Source organism: Mya arenaria, chromosome 16 (genome assembly GCF_026914265.1).
Source record: "Mya arenaria isolate MELC-2E11 chromosome 16, ASM2691426v1".
In the NCBI taxonomy this organism is placed as follows: Eukaryota; Metazoa; Mollusca; class Bivalvia; order Myida; family Myidae; genus Mya; species Mya arenaria.
Window position 1 is genome coordinate 43,287,332 of NC_069137.1, and position 18,053 is coordinate 43,305,384.

The 18,053-nt window shown below is 35.1% G+C and overlaps 1 protein-coding gene across 4 annotated transcripts in view; it reads left to right on the forward strand.

Moving 5' to 3' along the window:
- The first annotated feature begins 10,416 nt into the window (after positions 1-10,416).
- LOC128222237 (uncharacterized) overlaps positions 10,417-18,053 on the forward strand; it is a 66,670-nt gene continuing 59,033 nt past the window's right edge. For all 4 annotated transcript variants that reach the window (XR_008259104.1, XM_052931183.1, XM_052931184.1 and 1 more), the window contains exon 1: positions 10,417-10,553. The gene's annotated coding sequence lies outside the window, so the exon portion shown is untranslated. The remainder of the gene's footprint in view (positions 10,554-18,053) is intronic.

Genomic DNA, 18,053 nt, shown 5'->3' on the forward strand with positions numbered 1-18,053 from the left:
AAGGCGGTTACCATAACATTAATAGGAAAGATATCAGTATGCATGTGTAGAAAGTCCTTGTTATTTTATTTTTTTTATATTTTTTTATTTTTATTAAGTGACTGTTCGACCTTCACTTGTGTGTCAAAATAGGTCCTTCGTCTAATGTTTTTTTTCTTCTTTGCCTACAGTAGTTTGTAATATTGTATTATTAAAAGGATTATTATGTGATGGTGTGGTTGTGTTGTGATGTTTATGAACAACTTCAACGGATATTCACGTATAGAACGTCAAATTTACATAAATTTAATATATGACCATACCACTACAACTCTAGGAAGACGGGGGTTCAGTATAACGTTGAACGTTGAACGTAAATATGACCACAATATAAGAGTGTGGAAACTACAAGGGTGGGGAAATGCCCGAGTCGTTAAGTGAAATAACAATGATCTTTTTGCAATATTATATTCTTATACGTAAGACTACGCAATCTGCGTTTAGAAACTTTCTGTGTTCCACCTATTTGAATTAAACATTAATACTTCTGAAAATACTGTTCAAATTAGCTGTTGACTGCTGATTAACAGGAATAAGGCGAGAGCATAACTATAAGCGACCCGACAGCGCATGTTGCTTTAAATGCGTACATGGATTACAATGTGGTCCGCGCATGCTGCTTTAAATGCGTACTTGAATTACAATGTGGACAGCGCATGCCGCTTGAAATGAGTAGTTGTACCACAATGAGGACAGCGCATGCTGCTTTAAATGAGTAGTTGTATTACAATGTCGACATCGCATGCTGCTTTAAATGAGTAGTTGTACCACAATATTAACACTGCATTCTGCTTTAAATGAGTAGTTGTGCCACAATGTGTATATCGCATGCTGCTTTAAATGAGTAGTTGTATCACAATGTGGACATCGCTTGCTGCTTTAAATGGGTAGATGTGCCACAATGTGGGGAGCGCAAGTTGCTTGAAATGAGTAGTTGTACCGCAGTGTGGACATCGCTTGCTGCTTTAAATGAGTAGTTGTATCACAATGTGTATATCGCATGCTGCTTTAAATGAGTAGTTGTATCACAATGTGGACATCGCTTGCTGCTTTAAATGGGTAGAAGTGCCACAATGTGGGGAGCGCAAGTTGCTTGAAATGAGTAGTTGTACCGTAGTGTGGACATCGCATGCTGCTTTAAATGGGTAGTTCTATCACAGTGTGGACAGTGCATACTGCTTAAAATGACTAATTTTAACTCAATATGGACAGCGCATGCTGTTTTAAATGAGTAGTTGTACCACCGTGTGGACAGAGCATTAAACTTTAATGGCGTAGTTGTACCACCATGTTTAAAGCGCATACTTCTTCACCATTGGAGAGCGAATACTGTTTTAAAGGCAATGTTTTACCACTACGTGGGAAGACCATACTACTTCAAAATCGTTGTTATTCCACTACAGGTAAAGGCCAATACTGCTTAAAAGGCATAATAATACCACTATTTGGACAGCGCAAACTGCTTTAAAGGCGTAGTGACACCGTAGTGTGGAAAGCGCATACCTTTTCAATGGCGGATTTGAAATATAATACGCAGAGCAAATACTTCTTCAAGTGCGTAGTTATACCGCTATATGGATAGCGCATACTGCTTGAAAGGCGTATTTATTCTGCTATGTGTACAGGGCATATTAATTAAAGGTCATAGCTACACAATAATGTGGAGAGCGCATACTGCTTAAAATACGTTTTCATACCTCAATTTTGAATGGGCAAAGTACTTAAAATAAGTGTGCTACTGCAAGTGCGTATGTTGTAGCACGAGGCAAACAGGAGTAGTTTGAGCTCTTAATGAAAATGGGAACATTTAATCATATATCAGTTATAAGGCTTCATGAATACATTAACGTGCAAATTATAATTAGATGTTGCATTGTCTAGCTTTTAATTAGTCTTTATTTTATTTATTTTTCTAAAAATAAATTCGTATACATTTTATTCATACATTTTATTTGCTTCTACGTAGGGGACATCTAGGACCAACACCTGGTATCAGCAAATAGGGGTCAGCTTGGGGTCAGGTCGACCAATAATGACTCAAAGGATCAAGAATCACATAGCTTGCTATAATAAGCCTGTATGAGGACGCTTATGTTTTTTTGAGGAGGGAGGGCGTTAATACTACTATATGGACGCGATGTGTGCCCGAAGACCGGGAAAAATGACTCCAAGTGTCAAGTTGCACATAGTTTGCTATTATTAGCCAGTGTGTGGACCTTAAATGGGGGGGGGGTAGTATTTTAGAAGGAGGTGATGTAACGTCCGGAAACCTTATTCTAGTTCGTAAGCGACATCTGGGACTAACACCTGGTCCAGCGAATAAGGTCCATCTTGGGGTCAGGTCGACTGTAAATGGCACCATGTCCAAGTTTATTCGCCTATAGTATTTGGTGAAAATTTACCAGTCAGAAAATATATTTGATATTTGTGTAAACGTGAAAATTTAGAAATGCCTTTAAAACAAAAGTTGATGATGGTCACGTTTATGATGAAATGTAAATGAAACGATAATTAGTATTGTATAACCTCCTGAAACGATAGTTAGTATTGTATAACCTCCAGTACGCCCGTAGGTGAATTTGATGTCCGTACATGGATAAGTAAGTAATAAACATCGACATCTGAAATATAATATGCTCTGCTAAACTCGTTCCCTCACATCATTTTTTCGAAAATGTCAACATTAATATGTAGACGATATTGCTTTAATGTGTCAATGTTAAGCAGCATTGAATAGCGCCAATTATGTTTTCATGTTGTATTGTGTGTTGCACTTCATAATACAAATTATTTAACATGATTATATTTTGTAGTTCATAAATTCAATGCCTTATGTTCATTTTATTATTATTATTATTATTCAAATTCAAGCAGTCCATAAAATTAAACAAAAACAAACATATTTACTGCTAATTACATGGACATACACATGGTTTGTATGTCCGTATTAACTATAAGAAAAACTGACGGAAATTATAGGAGATCATCTCATTATCTCACATCGTAGAACTGGTGGAATTTCTTGGTTCGTGTTCGTGAACTAAGGATATTGGGGGTAAATTGTTTCTTTTAGTGGGCAGTTTCCAATACTTGAAAGGTCCGTGCTAAACAGTTGAAGAACAGATCAAGTGTATATCCCTGTACATATAAACAAGTATTTTATTGTTAACTGCAAAGGCGATATTTGCTCAACATATTAAGAAAATTAAAGAAGGTTTATTCTTCTCGCCCTAGCTTCTGCGTCGGAGTTGACATAGGCGTCGGGTAAACGTTTAAGGGCAAGTTTGCAATTCGATAATAACTCCAATACCCGTCATAAAATTTACATACTTTACACAGGTATTCAGGACCATCACACAGTTAGATAAAATAACTTCGTATCATAAAAAATACATATTATGGACCCTGATTACTTAAGGAACTAAGGTGAATGTTTTATGGCCCAAAGTGTCCGGTTAAAGTTTTAGGGCAAAATGAAACTTGAACTAATAACTTTCCTTATTTTCATTCACTTCACACACAATTGATTGACAGTCATCAGGCACTTAAAAAACATAACTGATGTTATCCGAAATACAAATTATGACCCTTGATATTTTGTTATTCTTTAAATAAAATCAAACTAAATTCATCTGGCTTCCGATCTGAGTTAAAGCATATTAAGCAAGTTAACATATCGTTCTATACACCTTCACAACCTTAACGAAACCATACTAGTTCTAAATTGAATCAAAATGTGTTTATTTATAAACCAAATGCATTCGCTTACTTACAATTTATCTACTAGTATGTTTTCCACACGATATACATGAGTTGTATAGAAAACGACCACGATTGTATTATGTAGACAGTATTCTGATTCACACATAGGTAATATTCCATGATTTTGATATAAAAGGATTTTTAAGACCCAAATTTAATTGATTCAAGAGCCATTCTGCCTAACATTTAATAATTTTAAAGGCCCATTGAAGAACTCAAATATATTTCTAACATTTATAGTGTGTGGTGAAGATCAACTATTAAAATGTTTTAAAATGTACCCGGCACGCGCCCCCTCTCAAATCGTCCACGTTTACTTTTAATATCAATATGGGAGAAAAAAAGTAATAAAAAACGTCCATAATGCACCATTTCCGACTACAAATATTTTTGAGGGAGTAACCGGCGATCCCCATGTAAACATGCATGTCAAAAAGTTTCGCCCCTAAGTCAGGCACCATCTCGCCCCTAAGTCAGGCACCATCTCGCCCCTAAGTCAGGCACCATCTCGCCCCTAAGTCAGGCACCATCTCGCCCCTAAGTCAGGTACCATCTCGCCCCTAAGTCAGGCACCATCTCGCCCCTAAGTCAGGCACCATCTCACCCCTAAGTCAGGCACCATCTCGCCCCTAAGTCAGGCACCATCTCGCCCCTAAGTCAGGCACCATCTCGCCCCTAAGTCAGGCACACCAACAAGAGTCAACTACAGGACCCGCCCCTGGTAGTACAATGTTTGACTTAACACGTGCTATTTTTCAACACAGAAATGTTTTCCCCCCTAAAAGATCACGAAACTCAATATGCTGTATTTTGTATATATTGGAAGGCGTCAAAGTTTATTACAACAAGGAACTGAGTTCCTGAAACCATTTGTTTAGACTATATTGATCGACCTTGAATGTAGTAAACTAGTTTGCTTGTGGCTTGCAACTATTTTAAAATATAAAAATATCACCTTTAATAAAATAACATATAAAATAGTACATAATGAAACATAAAGTAAATCTTCACACTATACTAGTAAGAAGTTTCTTCTTTATCTATATGGTCAGCAAATTGGTCAGCAGTATCCCACTATTTCTATATCGTCCGCTGGAGTGTTAGCACTATAGCAATAACCTGTATTTGTTAATTAGACCGTGAAGTAACCACAAGGAACGAAAACAAAGCAGGCCCGTATTTCACCAAAAACAATCAAGTCCGTGAACGTTACCATTATGTATTATATGACGTCACCAGGTACGGTGAACGTTACCATTATGTATTCGATGACGTCACCAGGTATGGTGAACGTTACCATTATGCATTCTATGACGTCACCAGGTATGGAAAACGTTACCACTATGTATTCTATGACGTCACCAGGTATGGTGAACGTTACCATTATGTATTCTATGACGTCACCACGTACGGTGAAGGAGTGCAAACAATGTGGTGAAAATATAAATAAAAAATAGAAAAAATGAATCATTCCTTTTTCAGCTCGTTTTTTATATATCAAACCATTCAGCTTCAAAACCTATTATGGGAAGTAAACCAATGGTCTTAGAAGGTATAACAATGCTTTTATTTACTATCATTTGATTAAAAGAAAGGAATGACATGTTACTTTGAGCTTTCTATTTTTGTTCAGTCACTCGTTTACAGATTTTATACTTGTCGCATTTTTTTTAAACTGTGTTCAACTATATTTTCCCTATTTCTATTTACACTCACCGAAACGTAAGTGAAACATACTCATTTGTGAATATATAGTAATGTTTAGTTTAAAATAATTCAGTCTTAAAAAACGCTTTGGGGCGAACAATAATATCCGATAATAACAGAGCTCTCAGTGCTCTTATTATAAACATGTGAATATGCTGTATGATTGTTAAAAGCATTTTGTTCACATTTTAAATGGAACAAATTAAAAATGTAAATGAATTCCTGAACAATGTTCACGTGTACCTTTAAAACGTAATCAAGTCACTATTAAACGTGAATGAGTCCATATAAAACGTAAACAAGTCACTATTAAGCTTAAACTAGTCACTATTAAAAGTAAATGAGTCCCTATTAAACTTAAACTAGTCACTATTAAACGTAAATGAGTCCCTAAAAACGTACACAAGTCACTATTTAACGTGAATGAGTCCCTAAAAACGTAAACAAGTCACTATTAAACGTGAATGAGTCCCTATAAAACGTAAACAAGTCACTATTAAACGTAAAAAAGAGTCCCAATAAAACGTAAACAAATCACTATTAAACGTGAATGAGTCCCTATAAAACGTAAACAAGTCACTATTAAACGTAAATGAGTTCCTATAAAACGTGAAAGAGTCCCTATAAAATGTAGACAAATACCTATAAAATTGTAAAAGAGTCCCTACGTAACGTAAACCGCTATTAAACGTGAACGAGTCCAAAATAAACGTGAACGAGTCCCAATTTAACGTTAACGAGTCCCTATTAAACGTAATCGAGACCCTATTGAACGTGGACGAGTCTCTTTAAAACTTGAACAAGTAACTTTAAAACGTGAAAGAGTCCCTATTAAACGTGAACGAGTCCCTTTATGAAAAATCGCAAAGTAAAGTAGCACAAAACCTATTCAGTCTAACCCGATATCGAATGCGCAGTTCTGTTTTTTAGAATGGAAATACTACATTAAAGGTACCAAATTCACCTTAACTAAGATCATTGCGATCTTAGTCATAGTTTTAAAACACATATTTCTTAGCTTACTTTATTGATGAAATATGGCTGATTTGGTATGTTTTTGTATTTTCGTGATACTTCAGTTACGTCCGTATCAGAGATTTTCTTTGTCTGCATCAGTTTTGCTCTCATATTTTTTTCGGCTGACCGAAATGACAAAACTGTAGTTAGCTGCCATTAATACAGCCGAGACCCAAATACACTCAACTAACCGCCATGAACAATATGCAAATTGCTGCTTTTAAAATAGCCTCGCTCCCATATTCACTCAACTGACCGACATGGAAAACTTGTAGTTGGCTGCCTTTAATACTGCCTCGCTGTTATATTCACTCAACTGACCGACATGACCAATATGTAGTTGTCTGCCTTTAATACAGCATCGCTCTCATATTCACCGAAATGACCGACATGGCCAATATGTAGTAGGCTGCCTTTGATAAAGTATAGTTCTCATATGCACTTAACATACACACATGACAAAACAGTAGTTGGCTGCCTTTAATACAGCCGATATCTCATATGCACTATACTTACCGACATAACCAATATGTAGTTGGCTGCCTTTTGGACAACCTCGCTCCTAAATTTACTCAACTGACCGATATGACCAATATATAGTTAGCTGCCTTTCGGACAGCCTCGTTTCCAAAATTACTGAACTGACCGACATGAAAAAAACTGTAGCTGGCTGCCTTTAATTCAACCTCGCTCCCATATTCACTCAACCGACCGACATGACCAATATGTAGTTGGCTGCCTTTAATACAGCCTCGTTGTCATATGCACTCCACTTACCGACATGACCAATATATATATTTGGCTTCCTATTATATAGCCTCGCTCACATATTCACTCATCTTACCGACATGACCAAGCTGTAGTTGGCCGCCTTTCAGTCAGCCTCGCTCCCATATTCACTCAACTGACCGATATGACAAATATGTAGTTGGCTCTCTTTAATACATCCTTGCTCCCGTATTCACCTAACTGACCGACATGAACAATATGTAGTGGGATGCCTTTAAATAAACATCGTTCTCATATTCACTCAACTCAACGAAATGACCAGTATGCCGCCTTTAAGACAGCCTTGCCCCCATATTCATTTAAATGAATCATTTGACAAACTATTGTTTGCTGCCGTAAATACAGCCTCGCTCTCATATGCACACAATTGACCGGCATGACCAAGCTGTAGTTAGCTGCTTTGAATACAGCCTCGCTCTCATTTGCTCTCAACTGACCAAATTGAATATTAAGCTGGCTGCCTTTAATACAGCCTCGCTCTCATTTGCTCTCAACTGACTGACATGACCAATATTAAGTGGCTGCCTTTAATACAGCCTCGCTTTCAACTGCATTAAACTTATCGACATGACTAAGCTGTAGCTACTGCCATTTATATAGCCTCGCTCTAAGATTCCCTGGATTGACGTTCATGACAAAACTCCACAAAACCACAATTCAAGCGTAGCTGAAAGTAATCGCGTTTTTCTTGTAATTAACTCTTGTGGGAAAAATTAACTTGAATAAGACGAAAACACAGCAAGTAGAAGATGCCACTGGACAGAAATTGTATGGTTAAAATATCGCATTGAACCCTCATGGAATTAAAAAAACACTAACAGCTAACAAAACAGTCCCATAACACACACATTCCCGTGCGCCCGCACGCTCGCATCCCACACACTATGTTTAGTATTCGCCACATAGGCTTGTACCCATAACTCTTCAATTCAAGTCCATAAAGACCCTGTACGATAGAAATGGAACATTATAAACACGAAGTACAACCGATGAATTATTCAACATATTACTTGTTTGCTTTAAACTTTTTATATTGTTAAATATGTTAATTGATAAAATTTATTTAGACACTATTGCATCCTTATATGTCGATGCATACAATAACCCCTCGTGTATTGAATTCGACTGGTGGTCTGAGTTTATTTATACTCGTACTCGGGAAACGCCCATTCGGCGAGTGATTCGAAATGATTGCTAGCAGACAAACTGTAGCCCTGGTTTGAGTAATCCTGGTTCCAGTGTATAGCAATGTCACAAAGGACCCATCGTATGTTACATCACTTCCGGAAGATGAGAAGTGGACAATGTAAGTACTTCAGTTTACACGTGATACGCTGAGTAGACACTTCACATATCACTTGTAACCGAAACTATTTATATTGTTTCATAATTGCTTGGATTATTGTTTCTGATTATTAATCGTCACCGCCGTGTTTCTATGAAAATGTAATAATGTTAAGGACGCTTCTTGGAACATCTTAAATGTACATTCGTTATTTCTATGAAGTAATTATTGTCTTCCCAGATTTTTGAAATCTAAATAGTTAAATCTTGATATTAGTTTCGCATGTAAATATATACATGTATTACAGTAATGACTTATATCACATGTAACTATTCATTTATATTACAGTCCTGCTGTACATTATCGCTACCATTTAACTATGTCAATATAATCCGAATGCAGAACTCAACAATGATATCAAAATGATGACAACCTCTTACATCTTATAACGCATAACATCTGATCAGCTCTCATGTACTAATGTATTGTCACAAACTATTAAACCAGTTTAATATGAAAATACAAAGAACATCAACTAATACGATTGATCTTTCAATGGTCAATTAGTACAAACGGTTTAAAACCCCATATTAATACTAAAACATTTCAACCATTTAAATGATACATTTGTATATCTGTGCCTTTTAACGAATTATTGCGCGAATACATTCTACTGTATTATTTAAATGTAAACTCCATGGAACTTTGATCTCGAAATCGGGTTTGTTTCAGGTAAAATATACTGCAAAGCTAGTATTATGCAGCTTTCGTGTAAGTTGTTTACGAAGATTCAGGTACTGCCGAATGCATCCGATGTACCGTGTAAGTAAATAATCGCCTTTACGGAAATCAGTCGTATATTTTCGTCCTTGTTCGTACATTATCGTGCGTTACGAGTATTGTTTCCATCTGCCTGAGGGACACTTATTTTTAGGGATTGTAAAGCTACCGTTTCTCGGGAAAGTTTTCAGCCAACATTAATGCTTTTTTAATTGTAATTCCCGTGTGTTTCTGTTCAGCAGTTTTGTAACAGAGTGTCTGATATATGTTGCGTGCCAGTGTGTCTGTCTATGTGTTTGTACGAGAAGCCTCGGTTTCATTGTTTTATGTACTTCCTTTTTAATATCGGAAACGTACCATGTCACATTTTTGTTTACTTTCTTAAGCGCGTCATCTACGCTGAATTATATACTTTCATTGTTCTATAATTCGTTTCATATAATAAGGTGATGTTTGATAAGGTAGTTCATCCCTAATGAAATCCTACACTTGAAACTCTTCCATTTTAATGATTGAGTCTATGTTGTTAAGCACAGGTTTTGAGGGTTTCAAGGTAGAGATTCGGATCCATCCAGAAGCACAAATGTCATTTTTTTTTTCATCTTTGTTTTCAATAGCTCACATTTTTTGTGTTTTAATTAAAAAGTAATTCAACATATTTGTACACATACATTTTAACTTTTTTGAAGATGTCATTACTTGCAGGCCGGGCTGAAATGGCTGGTTGGGAATTTCAAAATATTTTTTTATTTGTTTTGGCATAATGTGCCCATAAGCTTAAAGTTAGTTATTAATAAAGAACAGAAAGTGTATATTTCTAGACTTTGTTGATTTTCAAGCCGTCCTATAGTATACTCGCTTGCTGAAGTGACCTGTTCACGTACCACTTATGAGCGACACTAATTACATTGTTTCATAATTGTTGCAAGTATTGTTACTAATTACCAATCGTCGCTGCCGTGTTTCTATGAAATGTTAATGCTAAGGACGCTTCTAGGAAAATAATAATTAAGGGCATTGTGTAAACCACATGGTGCTTTTATTACAGAAATAATATCAATTTCCATTCATTAATTTCCCTGAAGTAATTGAAATGTTCTCTTAATTTGCAGTATGAATTGGTTAATCTTTAAATTATTGTGTGTTAAGGCAGTGATTGGATAAAAGAATACTGGTAAGTCGCATAATATTGGTTTGTTTCTTTGAACAGTTTTTGTATTAGGTACTCTGAATTGTACTCCTCCGTCGCAGATATTGTAGGGACCCCTAATCATTGAAGCACTTGGGGTTTACCTAATAGTTTATTATTAGTATTGGTTTATTATTTTATATATAAGTTTCCTCAAGTCAATGCATACTTGGATAAGATTTACCTTTTTACGTGTTTACTTCCGTCGGGATTGTTGGGACAAGAGTAATGTTTGTGCACGTAAACTGGTTAAAATCCACACTCCATTTATCCATTTACCCATTTATCCATTTAAATCTATTTACATATTACTGACCGTTCCAAGGCGGTACCTAACAATCCTTGATAAACATATCTATTTTTATTATATAGTATGTATGCACTGTGTTGTTTGTGGAGTTTTGTGCTGTTGGTCCATGTTTCTTGTTTGTGATTTGTTTTGCTTTTGTGTTCTATGACTTAGGCGTTTACCATGTGCCACTAAACGGGGTTTATGTTTTCGTGTTCTATGTCTTTGGCGTTTACCCTGTGCAATTAAACGGGGTTTTGTTTTTGCGTTTTATGTCCTTGGCGTTTACCCTGTGCCATTAAACGGGGTTTATGTTTTTGCGTTCTATGTATTTGGCATTTACCCTGTGCCATTAAACAGGGTTTATGTTTTAAAGTTTTTGCAACTGAGCTTGTTTCTGTAGTTTTTCAAATAAATATTGTGTTGTCTTACTTACAGGTTCATACTCGTCTTCATAATTAATTTATATTCATATTCGGATAAAAAGTAATCTTTGTAAAATTCAGCATAAAACGAGCATAACAATTTGTATTTAGACAAGGTATCCATTCTCGTTCGGTCTTAGCACTGTATTACCTTTAATATATAATTTGTTTATATAATATAGTACACAACTTATCCTGAAATTAATTACAGAAAAATAACTTTTTTTGGTGCCAATCTGGTGAACAGTCCCTTTAATTTCACTTTATGTTTCAATGTTAATAGACAACACACCCGATTGAAAAAAAATGCCAGATTAGGCTTTCTACGTATACGATAAGTTTATATTTCCTTAAATTAGAAGATTACAGCCTACTTTAAACTGAATGTTATTGCTCTCTTCTTGTTGTTTCTTTTTGTTTGTATTCATGTTAATATATATATATATATATATATATATATATATATATATATATATATATATATATATATATATATATATATATATATGTATGTATGTATGTATGTATGTATGTATGTATGTATGTATGTATGCACAGTGCTGTTTGTGGAGTTTTGTGCTGTTCTTCTATGTTTCTGGTTTGTGATTTTGTGCTCTATGTCTTTGGCGTTTGCCCAGTGCCACTAAACCGGGTTTATGTTCAAACGTATTGCTGCTGAGCTTGTTTCTGTACTATTTTGCATAAATATGGATATGATCAGCGTAGTCACTCACAGTGTGACTAAGACAAAGACACAGGATGGTAGTCAGCAACGGACCAATAAGGTCGGACAGTTACCGGAACATCGATAATTTTCCAGACAGTAAACACTACAGTTAAGCAATGAAATTGCCATGTCAAAGACATTTCAGTTGGTTGCTAAATACAATCATCGACTTAACATTTCATGCTATTGAACAAATATATGTATACCTTAATTTAATTTAATGAATCTGTATCTGTATGTAACATGTCATAGTGTTTTATAAGAATTTGATATTTTGTAAATTATTAGTTTGAGAACATGAATAAAGAGCTCCACTTAATGTAACGAGTGGATTATTGATATTGAATTTTAAAACATATTTTTAATTACATGATATCGTAATAGTAGAACTGAGTGTTGATCTGTGTGTGGTTATGATTTTTTTTCTTCATAAAACTATTCTGCAAAAAATGTGTTTCTTTGTTAGTATTGTAAAATTGTAAAACATGCGAAAGTTGTGATTAGATTAAACCCGGACCTCGTAAGATTTCGCGGATCTTTAATATTTTTTCAACTGATATTCTTTTATGTTTAGTCGTCATAGATGCACACTTGAATTTTCATTTTTTAAAAAGCGGCCTATTGATTTATTATTTTTTTAAACATATTTCTTTTACCAATAAAAAAGAGTGCGATCTACTCACGAATGGTAATGTTTGTTCCGCATAAAGCATACAGGAATCAAATAAAACCTCAATGAGTTTGAGTTACGATTCGCTCTATTTGTTGTTTCACGAACTTGTCAAGCCGTTTCGAACGGCATCTTTAGCCGATTGAAAACAAAAAAGGTTTAGTTCAAGTTAAAAGGAGAAATAGAAAAAAAAACTATGATCCTGATTTATCACATGTATGTTAAAATAAAATTAAAGCAATGTATTTTAAATTCAACATAAGCGACTTTAAAGCTTGAAATATACTAAATTGAACGTTTTTGTAGTTCAATTCAAGAGACGTTAAGTCCTACACTATACTTTAAAAAGACAATTTACTCCGCTTTATGGCAGCTCAAAAAAACTTGGCCTCTTATCACTTACCATTGAGCCGGCCGCCAATTGCAGCCTTTCACTTTCTCCATCGGAAATGGACATGTCAACTGACAATGAAAAGTCAAGCCTCATGAGTCTTTTGACATTTCGAGCACTCCAGAGCACTCCAGTGACACTACTGCTAACGTTAGTCCTTCCATAAATCTTTTTCAGCATGATATTACTGTCATATCAAATCATCTAAAGGCTCTTTTTCTTGTTGAAATTCAGAGTTCTGTTACAACTGCAGTCGAGTCTGCGGTTGAATCCCTTTTTCCAAAGGTAGTAAGTAATATAAATCAAAACCTTATCAAGTAATTTGATCAGAACTCGAGTCAAGAGTCGACCACTCCGAGTAATATAGCAGGAGAAACAATCTTCGTATATCAGGCATAAAGGAGGAAGTCGGTGTCCTATCTATGGCGTCGGACTTGGGACCTTTTAGGTATTCATAATTGTGATAAATATGCAGAAAAGTTCATGAATTTAAATATTTTCTGGACAAATTTTATGAAATATATAGTCTTTTGGACATTTTACAATCTGTTTTTAACAATTCCAAGGTCAATATCAACTAATTGAGTATCCAGATGCATTTTGAAAGTTTAGAACCAGACATGCCCAGAATTCCTTCTTACTTGGAGACGGTATTCCTTTCTTAAAAATCCTTGCCGAGAACCGGTGTGGAATTTCATCACAAGACCACGTTTTGACCAGCATTGGTTTTTGTTCTTGAAACTACCTCTGTGGCTTCAGCAATCAGGCTGTCTATAGAAATAAACAATAAATTAGTGTTTTGAGGTATTTTGAGTGTATTTAGGTTGTTTCTTTATGCATATTTTAACAAAAACCGGCTCACTTTTAATTTTGTTTACCTTCAGAAATGTCAAGGTTTTCAATGTATAACTGAATAAATGAATGAATTAATGAATACATATGAATGATTTATAGTATGAATAAATGAAAATTAGCATTATTTCTAAATTCTTAAATAGGGATCTCATTGTGTTGCTGTGATTGTTGAAGTTTAAGTTTATTTTGTCAATAAACTGAATATCATATGCACACTAAATAAAACAATATTTTGCATCATAAGTTTTGTTTGATTGCTTATAGAACTTGCAATTAATCAATGTTTGCTTAAAAGAGAAAACAAAATGTGCGCACAGATGCACAATACAGGCCAACGACCAATACAAGTCAGCAGTTTCATTAGAAAATGAAATTATCTCGAAGCTGCACCAGAAACGCTTGACAAACAGCATGAAAGAAATTCATTTAGGAATGAACCAAGTAGGGTCAATGAGCTTATATGACCAATCTTACTAATATCATGCTTCAGTTTGGATACAATTTTCCATTATATGATCTTGAAGTACTAACAAATTACTCCATGTTGGCGCACACCAAGTACAGCTAAGCCGGGTGGGCAGTTTGGCGGGCGGGCTGGCTTGCTGTCTGGTTCTACATCATTTCCTTTCGGGCCGGCCTGTTTAAACAAATAAGAAAGGAAATTAAATACATGCAAAACACCTACACAAACATGACCGAACATACAATCATTGACGCATTGATAGCCTACATGATTAGCACATGTCTGGCTTACCAGTTTGAATTGATGGGTGGCATTTAAGTGGCTTAAGACAAATGCGTTTAAGCCAGCACTTGGCGATAAACCCAGTATCGAAACATGTTGCTGATATCACTTGCCATCAGGAAACCTGGAATTGACAACGCCTAACCTTATAAGACCGTGCGTGATAGTACCTAACCATATGCTGCGGCCATTTGGCATTTGGCCGCGCTTTTTTTTGAGCAAAATTTATGTTGTTGATATTTTAAAAATCCTTCCATTAATACTAAATGGAATTGAAAGTGAGGCTTTCTTTTATAAGGTACAAGCCTTTGGAACTACTTCCAAACGTTAAATTGACAGTGAAAGGTCAAGACGGAATAAGGTTACAAACAAAAAAATTACATGGTTCAACAGGTAATGATTTTTTTTCGATTTTTGCACTGATCATTTTTTGAAAAACATTGTCAAATTATGTTCAGCTCTATGCAAAAAAAGACCACCTGATTATTCTCATTCATTAAACTTTGATGAAATATTCATACTTGAACACAAGAACTCTTTTTTCTGTATTAACATCCGGATCTTGGTCAACAGGGGGGGGGGGCAGATAACTGAGCCATAATAAAATTATATAGAGGATAATTGTTGAATATCAGGGTAAGGTTGAGGATATATATTGAATGTATCTGCAAGATTAAAACATTAGGCTATTCATTTTTTGTTACGCTTAAATTTATTTAAGGATTGATCGCTCCTTTGCTTGTGTTTATGCTGTTTGAACGCATTAGGGCACGAAAGCAAATTCCATGAAGCGCCCTAAAGCTTCATAGTAGTTTGCTCGCTTGAAAAACTGCGTTCATACAGCATAAATGCAATTAAAATATTTTTATTGCGATCAATACTTTTCATTTTAAATAATTATACATTACGATTGCAAAATTGTAGTATCTTCAGTTTTTGTTCTTCAAGAATTGTAACAAATAATGCGCCAGTGAAATTGTAACCACGGCCCCCAACGTCCGGGGATATACCGGGTATAGCCAGGAAAATAGGCCGTTTTTTACCTTTCAGGTTACCCCGCAGTGAAGGGTAAATTCGGTAGATTTGTCTTTGCGCAAAATATTGCGGGGAATGGGCCTTACCTAGGGTCCCCTTGGTGCGGGTGGGGGAATTTGGCGGGGATTTTACCATCATTTCGTCCTCGCAGGCCGGGGATTTTAACCGAGGTTGGCTGGACCGAAAGTAAAAGTCCCAACTATTCCCTGGACCTGGGTGGGCCGTGGTTACAATTGACTGTTGCATAACTTACATTGATATAAAATAATAGATGATATATGTAACCTCGTACATCATTGGTTAAATGATGTCACGCTTATCTAATCGGAGCACAATATTGAAATAAAAAAAATGTACATTGACATTAATGCACATCATAAATGTAAACTGTTTAGTGTAGGTTTTAACACTTTTTGTGAAAAGACGTAATGGAATTCGCTTAGTACTCCGATATATAGGTAAGAACTTTCTATATAATTATCAAAATAGAATTCAATTCAGTCATATGATATACATCACTAACGAACATATCTCAACTGTTTGATAAACTGCCAAAAAAATCATTTTTCCTTAATGGTGAGTAACGGTTTTAGCTATAAAACATTAATTTTCGAATGTAAAGATGAATAATTGCGTATTAGTCTTTTGTCAGCTGTCGTGTTTCACTGGTTTACAGACATCAACGCAAAAACTGGCTCAATCAAATACAAAGTTTGTGTTTAGAAGTTTTGTAATTGAATAGATATGTGGAGTAAATAAGTTTTTTTATAGAATTTTAGGGAATTTTTTTAAGTTGATTTGTAGTCAGATCTGGAATATTATTTTTAGTATTTTATGACAAATTCTGATCTTGAGTGTTAATGTGAATTTAAGTTTTCTGAAATTATTCAGAAAGTGTTGTAACATTTGATAAGTGTTTATACAGTGTGTCTAATATTTCATGTGGATTTAGTTCTATGGACATTCATATACCTGGAGCAGTGCATATATAGTTTATGAGCTGTTATATTTTGGACTTTTTTCTTGGTATACAAAATTTTGCATAATTTGAAATAATTTTTGTAAACTGATAGTAAATTAAATTGGTTGTTGTGCTTGTTACTCATTTGCTGTTACGTTTGGTGGTCGTTATGTAATTGGGAGCTCGTCCGGGATTTAATTTTTTTTTGAGGATTGAATTTGTATTTCTGTCATATAAAGGTCAAATTATAACTTTTGCATTTGTAGTTGAAACTAGTAACAAACGGGCATGTCAGTCAACTTTGATAATTGTGTATATTAGCCTTTCAAGGAGGAGTTTATATTTGCTAGGAACACTGATGTGACTCTTAAATAAATCTTATCTGCTTTACATGAGTAATGGAATCGTTTGGTCATTCTCTTAGCAAGACTATTCATTAAAATACAACCAAATAAACATGTTCTTAACATTGACAATAAAGCAACAATAACAACGTGTTGACGCCAAACCAACAGATACCAATTTCAGGTCAAAACCACAGTCTTGTATTAATACCAATGTAATTGTTCAGGTCACATAATCCAAGTGCTATAATATTATGGAAAAGTTTAAACCAACCTAGACATTAGGAAGAAAAAAGCTATTCGGGGATGAAAACAACAACGAAGAAATTATTTGTTAAGGCAGCTAATGATAAGGGTTGACTACAGTATGGAATTATTTGAATCCATTTTTTCCAGTGTTGTCCAAATATATTGCAGTTGTCACTGCAATTCCTTTTTTGATATTATTTTTATTACAGTGGATGGAAATTAGCTTGTCTGTACTTTGAACTGATAGTTTCAGGACTACATTAAGGTTGTTGTTTGTTATAAGAGTAAATCGAGGTAATCCATTATAACTGTTGTATTATCGAACGTTCCTTAAGGATGTAAATATGCTTAGATACGAGCTGGGCAAAAGTCGCACGGACTTGTTTTAGTAAGCATCTATATCAGATTTTTTCACGGGGTTAATTATTACATTTGTGCAGTGAGAGGCCTCAAAAACCTCTTTTGTTTGCCCCGTTATTGGGATAATGGGGTTGGTTCCATCCCCATGTGCCCTTACAACATTCATAAACAGTAATATTAGATACAGTTTGAATACAATTATAAAGTTATAAAAGAACATTTTTAACTAAATAGTCTAGTTACTTATCATATGAGTGATTATGCCCAACATATGAACCACATTAATTTTGAAATCAGTGGATCAAAGATCAAGTAGATGGTGACCTCAAGCTGAAATTAGGATTCAGCTCAATGGCTGAAGAACGCTATGGCCAAGATACCTGTTTTGAGGTTGGTCATGACCAGAAGATTAAACCTATTGTGTTTGATGTCAG